The sequence below is a fragment of the Fukomys damarensis genome, unplaced genomic scaffold (assembly GCF_012274545.1).
Source record: "Fukomys damarensis isolate Sample0158 unplaced genomic scaffold, DMR_v1.0_HiC HiC_scaffold_16, whole genome shotgun sequence".
NCBI classification, from domain to species: domain Eukaryota; kingdom Metazoa; phylum Chordata; class Mammalia; order Rodentia; family Bathyergidae; genus Fukomys; species Fukomys damarensis.
The window spans coordinates 110,342,032-110,353,814 of record NW_022900928.1 but is presented as its reverse complement, the minus strand read 5'-3'; the positions used below and the strand labels follow the sequence as shown (position 1 = coordinate 110,353,814).

Below are 11,783 nucleotides of genomic sequence, written 5' to 3'. Positions count from 1 at the left end.
AGGAGGGAGGGCGGAAGAGGTGGAGGCGGGGCGAGGGCGGGCCTTGGACGTGGTCACGTGGGTGAGGGTGGGGCTTGGCTCCCTTCCCTTTTGTTTTGTCTGGCGCGTGCGCAGGAGCCACACACGTGGTCTTTGGGGCGGGCTGCTGGGTTCGGCGTCCGCTGCTCTTTTCGGGCGGGCGTGGTGAGTCGGTTTTCTGGCTCCGCCGAGGCTGAGCCTGCTGTTAGACGCAACCCTTATTTTGTTTATTTCGTACTTTATTTCGGGCGCATATTGATTTGACCTTTAAATTTATTTGGGGTTGTGAGGAATCTAGAGGATTTTTGAGGAATGCTAACCTTGAAGTTTGTTGTTTTGGGATGTTCTGAAGTAGGAGTCGGTCTTTTTGGAAACACTGGGAGTGTCTTTGGTAGCAAAGACTAGAAGAAAGCTGCATGTTTTGATCGTTTTAGAAATCACAGGAAAGCATGAGGCTGCTTTACAGCTAAGACAGCAGGTACTCTGTGCTTCTTTACCCTGGGAGTTACTTGGTTCTTCCCCTGTCCCGTCTGCCCCCGGATCAGGAATTGGAGAGATTTCTTTCCTCCCTTAGGGTGAAGCACTTGTTTTTCATCCCCTAAATTTAAAAGCAGTCGTGTTGGCGAGATTAAAGATACTAGCTTCCTTCATCTTTCCTTAACCAGTTTACTTAACTTCGTGCTGAGTTGGGTCAGTAGAGAAATTTTTTTAAATACTGCCTAGTTGAGGCAGATTAGCAATAAAACCTGAGTGAAATATATTTTTGAATGCTACAGGCAAAACGGGTAGTATCCTTTTAACTAAAAAACAGTGGCTCTAAAAATTCAATATTGAGAAGACCCTGATTTTGAGGAATGCAGATTGCTCTAGTAGGATTTCTCCTTGAGTGGTTCCTGCCACTTCTGATTCTTAACTAGCCCTTTGCTTGGGCAAGTCACAACCCTCATCCCAGATCCGTTTCCTCCCATAAATCACTTCATAATATGGTGCCTGTTTTAAGAGACTGTTAGGAAGATCAAATGCCTCGTGTCAGTAAAAGTTATTGTAATCTTTACCAATACTGAAAATAGAGAAAGTGCCAAGTAATACAGTGGTATAACAAAAGTCATTTTTTAAGAAGCTAGTGGACTACAAATAATGAAATAGGACATATGTGACTTTCTCAAAATTAACTACTGTCTAATTCTTACTCCGTTTTCACTTAAAGCAGTGTCAAAATCTGCTACTATTCTTTCAAAGCTTTAATCTGCATAGATTACCATTACTTCCTTTAGTTTTTCTAGGATAATTTTTATGATGTGAAACTCTTCTTAATCCAAGGCAATTAATTCTATCGCACTGGTTTTTGCATTTTAATTTTGCTTGGTGATATGTGCTTTTTTCCCCCCAAATAATTGCTTATCTTGTTAAATCTTATTACAAAATAATTTGGAAAATAGAGAAAAAGTACAAATAAGAAAAAGAAGTTGTATTCTTCTCTATTTTCTATATATGTGTATTTTTCCTAAAGCAGATAATACAAGATCTTCATTTAATTTTTACTAAGAAAGTTTTCCATTTTATTAAGTATCTTGGAAAAAATATTTTAATAGCTGCTTAACATTTTATCATGTAAGTATCATATTTAAGTTCTTTCTATTGGCAGATGTTTCCATTAGTGTAAATTTTATATAGGCAGTGGCCTTTTATATAAAATTTTGAAATTCCCCTCTGCTTCCCTAGGTTTGTAATTTTTTGTGTAGTTTTTTTTTTTTTTTCCCCTCTCAGGTCAGAGTCTTTTTTTGTTTTTAAGGCTTTTGTAACATTACCAATTTACTTCTCAGAGTGTTGTATAATCATATAGCATTCATATGTGATATGAACATAACCTTTGGTTTGTCATGTAGTATTAGCTTTAAAAGGAAAAAACCTTACTTTTTTCATTAAATTTTTTTTCACATATCTATGGGATATGTCTTATTCCTAAGTTATTGTAAGGCACTTGAGAGAGGAAAATGCTTCATGTAGTACATATTACAAATTGCATAGTGGGTGCACAATAAATCCCAATTCGCTATTTATATTCACCTTTTATAAAGGTCATCATAGTTGTCTGTTAAAAGATCCAACCTCCCATTTTCTAACTGCTGAATTCAAATGCTTCATGCAGTTTTGCTGCCATTTATCATAACTTAAGACTTTCACGTTCTTTACTCATTCATGAAACTTCTGTGGAATTAAAAATTTCGCTCTATTCTAATTTCACTTGTAGCCTCTGTAACAAAACAGATTCCTGGTTTCTGAAGTTTCTTGTTTCATTATTCAGATTGTTCTTGACAGCCCACCTGTTATTGCCTGTAGCATAGGTCTGCCACATGAACCTTATATGTAATATGCAGTTTTTGTCTTTATGTATCCATTCAGTTATCTCCTTACCTCCTTTTAAATTTGCCCATATTGTATCAGATGTTAGTTGAAAGAGGCAGAAAAGTGTGTCCTTGGAGTTTAGAGTTGATTTGTAAACAGCAGAAAAGGGGGTTGGTTTGCAATACAGCTAATAGTGTGGAATTGACCGATTTACTGACATTAAGGCATATTCTCTTTTATCTTACTGTCCTTACTGCATTATGGTACTGTACTGGAATATTGTACACAGTGAGGACCCTGTGTAATAAATGCAATATCTAGTCTTACTTAAAGTATGTTAGATTTGGAAAGGCAAAGAAGGTATATTATTTCCAAAAAAATTCTTTTTTTTTCCCCGTTAGATGTTGTCCTGAATAGATCTTTCCCGGAAGCGTGATCTCTATTCCCTGATCATGTAGAGTAAACACTCAACAAGTGTTAATAAAAATGGTAGTATACTTGCTAGTAGAGAGTCTACTATGAAATTTGAAGATAATTCATAATGGAAATTTTTACTACTTAATGTTATTTTTAGGTTCTTAGAAATACTTCTTCATGGTTGTAATTCATTATATTGAATATTTATTAATATTTTTAAATTGTTGTGAACTTTTGCTTTGTAATGTTGAGGCTTTCTTTACAGTCTTGTAAGACATGTCACTTTTAATGATTGTTTAGCTCTGTGGAGTTAAATTGAAGCCAAAATTCATAGATTGAGCAAATGTATTTTTAAATGTAAATTTTTGCATCGAATTTGATGTACATAGGAAAAGCAATGACTCATTTATATTCTTATGAGTCATGCGCTTATAACTGAATAGTAATAATTCTACTTGAAGTATGACCTGTTTGATGTGTTATGTGGCCACCCAAGTGGCTTTATCTTTAATTAAATTCCTTTAGTCTTCAAAGAGAATTCCTTTTTTAGACATAATTTTCAAAGTAGAAGCAGTTCTTGCTTATAAACATTTTTGAATACACAGAAGAGACTTAACTACACCCTGGTCATACCAATTACTGCAGTGTTTTCTGCTGTAAATTGAAAATTCTCCTTAAAATGCACGGACAGATATTGGAATCACAGCACTAGTTTCCATTACAGTAGTTTCTATGTTTTGAGGAGTAAAATCATACCAAGGTTAACTCATTCTCCTTAACTTTTGTTGTATTAATGGGTTTTTCCCTTTATGTTTACAAGTTAGAAAATGAGTTCTCTAGTATGTTGGCAGTGTTGAAAAGCACATCTTTTTGTTAAAAAGATTTGTTTTTTCCTTACTCTTGTTTTTACTGTTATTAGCATAGGTTAACAAATCTGAACATTTAAGTTGTAAATGTGGAAATAATTTGATTACACTCATCAGGGTTCTTGCCTCTTATTACTGTTCATAGTCTTTCCTTGTTTGAGGAAGGTAAATGTGTATTGTTCATATTTTTATTCTAGTTTTACTGCTCTGCATTTAAAAGAACTGGGTTTATCAAGATTATAATTAAAAGTAAATGCTTGAGTAGATTTGTATAATATATTTTCTGTGGACTATATAGAATATACATATGTATTTTAGAATATACATTTAAAAATAATGTATTGAAGGTGATCATAAATCATATTCAGTCTTTACTCTTTAATATTCTCAGGAGGAAGAGTGGTTCTTATTTAGATTATTAATTTCAACTCTGATGATAGAAAGACTACATTAGCAAAGTATTTTTCTTTGGAAGATATGTTAAAAATATTTGCACTATATCACATATAAAATTGCGAAGAGTTTGCTATTAAATATCTGAACCAACTAAGTAATTACTATGTTGGTAATTGTCTCATTGTGTACATAATTGAGAGAAGACAGCTTTAACTATAGTTCATGATGTCCAGGGGGTAAGAGTTCATTTAATTAATTAATTATGAATCTTAAAAATGCAGATTTCAATCCGCAGTAACCCCCTCCCTCAATATTTTAAATCATTAATGGAAACATTCTGGAGACAAGGGCAAAGCCTTTTATTTATAAGAATACAACTTCAAAACAACTAATTCCTTCCTTAATTCTCAGTGAATTCTCGGATTAAATTTTTGACTAAAAATTAAAATTTATGGTGTACACTTAACTATGTAATCCAGCCCATTGTTCTACTGGATTAGTTTGGCTTTATTTATAATAATGAAATTTAATATAACCAAAAAGAAGAAAAATGTTTTGATCTTTGTAATGAAAACCAGCATTTATTATTTAAAGTTGTAAACTTTGGCCTGCTTTATTGAAATTCTGTGGTTGGTATTTTTTTATGAGACGTCTAAGAACAATAGTTACATGTTGAGATCTGGGTTGTTAGCTGAAGGATTCTTTACTTGATGGATTATCTACAATGATTTTACAAAGGACTTTTTTTTTCCCATACCACCAGTAAAAACTTTAGGCTACTGTAGTGCTAAGGAATTTTTTTAAGTTAAAATTTGTGATTTCAAAAGCTGACGTCTAAATGTAAGTGTTAAAATGTACGTTGAAAATTCCATTGTGGAAACCTAATGAAATTCATACCAAGAAGTATAATTGGTTTTTGGGTTACCAAGAGCTGTTGCTTATTGTCAGAGAAATCAGGATTATCTGTTTAGTTGCTTTCTTTGAAAGGTTGTTGATACAGTTTCTTAACTTGCAGTTTTGCTTTGTAAGTCCTATTAGCCTGATACTTTAGTTCCTGTGTGCTGTTACCAAAAAGTAATTTTTTTTCAGTATTTCCCTTCCAAGTTCTTTGAAGTTCTGTTGTCATTAAACTCTTAGAAATGGACCTATTATACCTGAGTATCTTTGGTCTATATGAAATAGTCATCAAAATTATAATAGTATCTGGAACTGTAGAGTACAGAATTTTAATAGCTATGATGACATTCTTAGATTTTATCTTAGGTCCAGATAGCCTTCCTGAAAATTATGTATATAATTCAGAATCTGAGTATCCGTGAAGATTAAGATACTTCTTAGCAAAGCTTTTAGAATTTGGCTTTTCCATATTTTCTATTGCCAGAATACTGTTGTTGCCTAAAAATATGTCTAAAAATATTTGAGGACTGAAGTATAATAGTTAATGGCTAATTCTTGGTTACTTGAGGGACCATGCATTTTATAATTATTAATGGGTTTGTATTATCCAGTGTAGTAGTTCCTAACCGTATATAACTATTGAGCACACTGAGACAGATATAAATATAAAATAAACACTTGATTTTGAAGACTCAGCACACATAAAGAATATATATCATGTTATTTTTATAGCGATTATATGTTGACGTGGTAATTTTTTTATATATCGGACTTGGTGAAATTATAGTTTTACTTGTTTCTTTTTACTTTTAAAAATATATCCACTAACAATTTTTAAATTGCCTATATTTGTGTTGGGCAGTGACAATTTTGTACTAATGTTTCCTAACTTTCTTACCTAAAGATTCCTCTGGTGATAAAATAGCTTATGAACTTGAAATTTGAAAATAGTTTTATAATTTTGGATAGTATTTTTTCATCAGTATTTATTAAGTGCCTACTGTATGTCAATATTCCATGATATGACAGTGAATGAAAGTATACAGAGCCTGTCTTGATGCAGGCTCATTCTGTTGGGAAAAATATATGCTAAGGAAGAAATTTTCAGTATGAATTTTTAAATGACTTATTTGTTATAACCATACTATTAATTGTTATATGTAATTTCATGTAATATTTTAATGCAGTGATTTCCTTATCAGTGATACATACTGTCTAATTTCATTTCATGTTTTATCTTGTTTGATGTTTTCTGAGCTTCTAGAATCTCTTGATTGGTATGGTGGCTGACATAACTGAGAAATTCTTAAAATTTTATCAACTGTCCCTTTTGTTCTTTCTTCTGGTGTTCTCATTATGCATATTTATACCCATTATAATTGTTCCATAGTTATTAGGTATTCCTTTTTGGATACTCCCACCCCAGTCTGTACTTTTCATATTTCAAGGTTTCCATTGATAAATCTTCAAGATCAGAGCTTCTTTCCTTAGCCATGTCTAGTCTACTAGTAAACTCAACAGAGGCGTTCTTCATTTCTATCACAGTATTTTTGATCTTTAACATTTCTTTTTTACTTTTAGGAGTTCCATCGGTGTGCTTATATTACTCAGCTATTTTTGAATATTGTCTGTTTTTTCCATTAGAGACCATAACATAATAATTATACTTTCTGCTAACTCCAACATTCCTACCATCTGTCTCTGCAAACTGTTACTTTGGCTGTTTGTATACCTTATAATTTTTTGATGAAATGGACACAATGTGTACTTGAGTAAAAGGAATTCCAGTAAGTTGCATTTATTGAGATGTTCAGGTAAAAACATTCTTTAGTAACTAGGTCTATCTTTTCGTGATTCTGAACTTCTGTTATCGTCACAAGTAATTTGTTAACTTTTTTCCTTTTAGATAGGATAGGATGATGGTTAGAGGAGATTGGGGTTGGGGTATTTCCCTTCTATCATTGGAAGGATACAGCATGCTGGAGTTGGATATATCTCTTATTTACATTTAACTGAAAAAAAAGTAAGACTTTTCAAAGATTTCTTTAAAAATAATATTACTAGTCACTTCTTTATCCTCTTTTTATTTGACTTTGTAGCATTGCACAGAACTGACTGTATATTCTTCACACATTTTTAAACACTTTGATCTCTTGATTCCATGTGTTCCTGGTGGTGATCTCCCTCCTCTATACCAGGGATTTGAACCCAGAACTGCATGCATACTAGCCAAGAATTCTTCCACTGAGCTATTCCCAGCTCTTTTTATTTTACTTTCAGACAGGATCTTGCTCAGTTTCCCAGGCTGCTCTCCAATGTTTGATCTTCCTGTCTCAGCCTCCAGAGCTGATGGGATTATAAGCATGTGCTACCAAGCTCAGCCTTTACTGATGACCTTTTTTGGGCTCATCCCATATGTAGCTCTTTCATTTTGCTCACATAAATAGGAGTGAATACCAAGGCTTGGTTGTGGATTCCTTACTCTTCTTTGCTTATATCCTCTCTTTAGGTAAACTCATCTAGTCCCTTGTTTTAAATACTATTTATATGTAGTGACTCCCCAACATACTATCTCTAATTATAACTCTCACTTGCTTTTAGCTGCCTCCACTTGGATGGCTTTAAAAGGTACTTCAACATACCCAAACAAGACATTTTTTTCTCCTTCAGTCTTTTGTCCCAAGTCTTTCCCATTTCAGAAAACATCATTACACATCATCTAGTTGCTAGCCAAAAGCCTGAGTCATTCTTGATTCCTTTCTTAAGCACTGCAAAATCTTGCCCATCAAAAGTTTGGTTGACTCTAACCTTGAAATATGTTTTAAATTCATTCATTTTTCTTCATTTCTGCTACAATTTCACTAATTCAAGCCAACAGTTGCATCTCTTGTTTACTGCTTTAGCTGCCTAACTGTCCTCCTGCTTCCAGTCTTGCTTTATTATAATTTTTTTCTTGTGGAAGAGCCAGTGTTCTTTTGTTTTGAGACAGGGTCTTCTCCCTTTTAGCTCAGGATGGCCTCAAACTGGTGGTGATCTACTTGCCTCAACTTCTTGAATGCTGAGAGTATAGGCATGTGCCATCATGCCTGGCTTAGAGCAGTTTTTTGGTTGTTGTTATTATTATTTTAATAAAAATGTCAAGCAGATTAAATTACTACCTCACCTAAATCTCTATTGACTGTTCTTTAACTTACATAAAATGTCCATGGTTTTGCCTTATCTACCTCTCTAATCTTACATTCTTATTGTCTTTCTATACACCCAACCACTCTCTCCTCTGTTCTCCTTACCCTCTCTCATTCTTTCTCTCTACCCCCTCTTTTTTTTTTTGGAACCGGGGATCAAACTCGGGTCCTTGCACTTGCGAGGCAGGCCACCGAACCGCTGAGCTAAATCCCTGGCCCTTTCTACCCCCTCTTCCTTGTTCATTATGTTCTAGACATATTTCCCATTTTTGTTTCACTGACACACCCAATTTATTTCTGCTTCAAAGCTCCCTATTAGTTACCTTTTCTACTTGGTAGGCACATTCCTTAAATTGTTATTTTCACTAAGGCCTCTGAGCAGATATCACCAGGAAAGAGGCCTGTCTTCACCTATAAATCTAAATTTACTCCTACCCCAATGTAGCCATGCTCTATATTTTGTTTAATTTTCATAAAAATACTTTTGAAGTCCTTATTTACCTGATATTTTCTTATTTATTCTGTAGTTACCATTTGCTTGAATGTAAGTTGTGTAAGGGTAGGAACCTTATTTGTCATGTTTATTGCTCTTTTTAGAATACTTAGCATAGTTGCTCTCACATTTTGCTCAGAAATATGTATTAACTGAATTAGTGAGTGTTTGCTTTTAGGTTGAATGTATATTCAGTGGAGATTAAAAATCCAGCTTTTACTGAAAGTATACAAAATTACTTTTATGACTTTACATTGGCTGTTTTTTATTCTGTGCATTAAAGGGATTTCCATAATTTGTTCATTTTAATTTTAATTTTTAAAAGATAAAATAGTTTTTTTAACTATAAACATTTCTCTTTAAATAACATGTTGTGATATAGTCTTTATGCCTTAAATGAAAACCAGATGGCTTTACTTGTAGCTAGATATTCTCATTGCCTTTTAAAAGATATTCTGAAATATTGGAGGCATTTAAGTACTATAAACAAATTGTGATTGTATGGATTTCAGTTTGTGAAACTAATGGAAATCATCTAGGACAACAGAATTATTGTTCACTGTTTTGTGCTTTTCAAATGAATTTTCCTTACCTATTTTTCCTCTAGCCAGTTATCTCTATGCATATATATGAAATAATACTGAAGAATAAATGCAATTTAAAATTGTATAATGTTCAGACCATTATTAGCATTAACCTAAATGATAAACTCACTGCTTTTTATTAGTAATCCTATCTAATTTCCACCAATTCCTGAGTGTTAGACTACATTAGGAATCTATATGTCAGAGACACCCAGACTGCTATTTTATTTATTTATTTATTCATTCATTCATTCTCATTGAGTTTATTGGTACATTTTAGGTATATAGTACAGTTACATTCATCATTGGGACCTTGTACCTTTACATGACAGATCTTGGTTCTCATTTTTTCCCCTTGTCCCTGCCCTCCCTTCACCCTCTCCTCCCTTCCCTATTTATAAATCCTTTATTTCCATTTTTTCATTTTCTCATTTTTTTTCTTCTCCCTTATTACCTTTCCCCTACCTGACCCACTTTCCCTACACCTTTAGCCCCTTTCTTCCTATTTCACATTGTCAATTATATCATTAGGATCTTACGTTCCATTATAGTTTTTCACACTAGAGAAACTATTCGATATTTATACATGTGTGACTTATTTATTTCACTTAGGAGTGTATTCTCAATATGTATCCATTTTCCTATGAATGACTCTAATTTCTCATTCTTTATGGCTGAGTAGTATTCCATTTTATAGAAAAACCACATTTTCTTTATCCAGTCTCCAACTATCCAAACTGCTATTTTAAATTAATTTTTAAAAGTCTATTTAGTATTTATTTTAAATTTAAGTCTATCTTATCAATTTTTTATAAGTAATGTTTTTGATGTGACAAAAATTCTGCCTGACTCATTGTTCGCTTTTTAAATAACTTTTATAATATAGATTTATCCATTTAGCCCATTATTCATTCTGATGCATCTGACCATATTCATAGAAAGTAAATAATACATGTTTAAGTCCTTTATTTATTTTGGCATATATCTGTTCATTTGTTCCAAATCACCTAGTAAAACAAAGCAAAATCATAGTCAACTGACCATGTGTGTGTGGGTATATTTGAGTGATGTATTCTTTCCATCACTCCATATGCTTATTGTTTGACCAATGAAGTACAGTCCTTCATAGTAAATTGATAGGATAGTTTGTGTCTGACTTTGTTCTTCAAAATTGTCTTGATTACTATAGTTCCTTTGCTTTTCCATTAAATCTTTGAATAAGCTTGGAATCCTGCCCAATTATTCATTGAGATTATGTTTACTCTTATAAATAAGTCTAACAATTATAATACTGAACAATATAATACATGAAGATAGCGTGTTCTCTTTCTTTACAATCACCTTGATATTTTTCATTGGTATTGTAAATAAATCATGTACACGTTTTGTTAAATTTACCCCTACATTTTGATTTGTTGGTGCAGGGGTTTGAATGTAGGGCCTTTTGCATGATTTGCTCTACCTTTGAGGTACACTCCCAGCCCTTCCTAAGTAATGTTTGAGGTTTTAGAATTATTACTGCTTTGCGAGATTTTGGAATCATTACTCTCTAAAATTTCTCTTTTCAGTTTTTCATTTATTGTGTAAAGAAATATAAATTATTTTGTATGTTGACCTTGTCTTTGTTGCTTTACTAAACTCACAAGTTCTAAGAGTTTTTTTTTTAAGATTCCTTGGGATTTTCTACGTAGAAAATCATGTTATGTGTGAACAGATACTACAGTTTTTATTTGTTTTCTCATCTCTTTGCCTTTCATTTCTTCTTGCCCTTTTGCATTTAATGAGATCTCTAGTATGACATGGGATGTGAGTGATGAGAGCAGATTCTTTGTCTCATTCCCAGCTGAGGGTAAGAAAAATTGATTCTTTCACCACTAATTGTGATCTGAGGGTATAGGCTTTTATAAAGACAATTTTTATCAAGTTAAGACATGTCTTTCTTCTTTACAATTTGACTTTTTTCTTATCATGAATCAATACTAAATTTTGTCAGTTACCTTTTCCTGCATCTAGGGAGTTCCTATTTTTAAAGTCTTTTGATATGGTAAGTTTAGGTGATTTTTTAAAAAAACATTGAGCCTGTCATGCAGAAGGGCTTCATGGAAATAAGCCATATTTGATTGTGACATATTATCCTTTATGTAAAGCTGTATTTGTGTATTTATTTTTAAAATAGTAATTAAAACTGTTACTTATACCTACATAAACCTTAAAATGTGCTTAAAAATCATGACCTATTGGTGTATTAATTCAGTAAACAAATACATGACAATTGGTATGGACCAAACATTATTCTGGTGCTGGAGATTAGAACATTGAACACAATGATGCTAAAGCTATATTTCCTCCTAGAATGTGATACAATGCCAGGTATTAATTATGCTACAAAGAGTAATCAAGCAGGGTAGGGGAATGGAGGATAAATTAAATGAAGAGATAGAACAATTTTAAATATTTTGATTAAGGAAGGTCTTGATGAGGGGACCTTAGAGCAGAATCAAATGAAGTGAGGATGCTAGACATCTTATTTGTAGACAGCTGTCCCAGGCAAAGAGAATAGAAAGCACAGTCACTATGTCAG

General features: G+C 32.9%; 1 protein-coding gene across 1 annotated transcript in view; it reads left to right on the top strand.

Moving 5' to 3' along the window:
• The first annotated feature begins 316 nt into the window (after nt 1-316).
• Nucleotides 317-11,783, top strand: part of Kansl1l (KAT8 regulatory NSL complex subunit 1 like) — a 110,462-nt gene continuing 98,995 nt past the window's right edge. The window contains exon 1 of the mRNA XM_010616055.3: nt 317-496. The gene's annotated coding sequence lies outside the window, so the exon portion shown is untranslated. The remainder of the gene's footprint in view (nt 497-11,783) is intronic.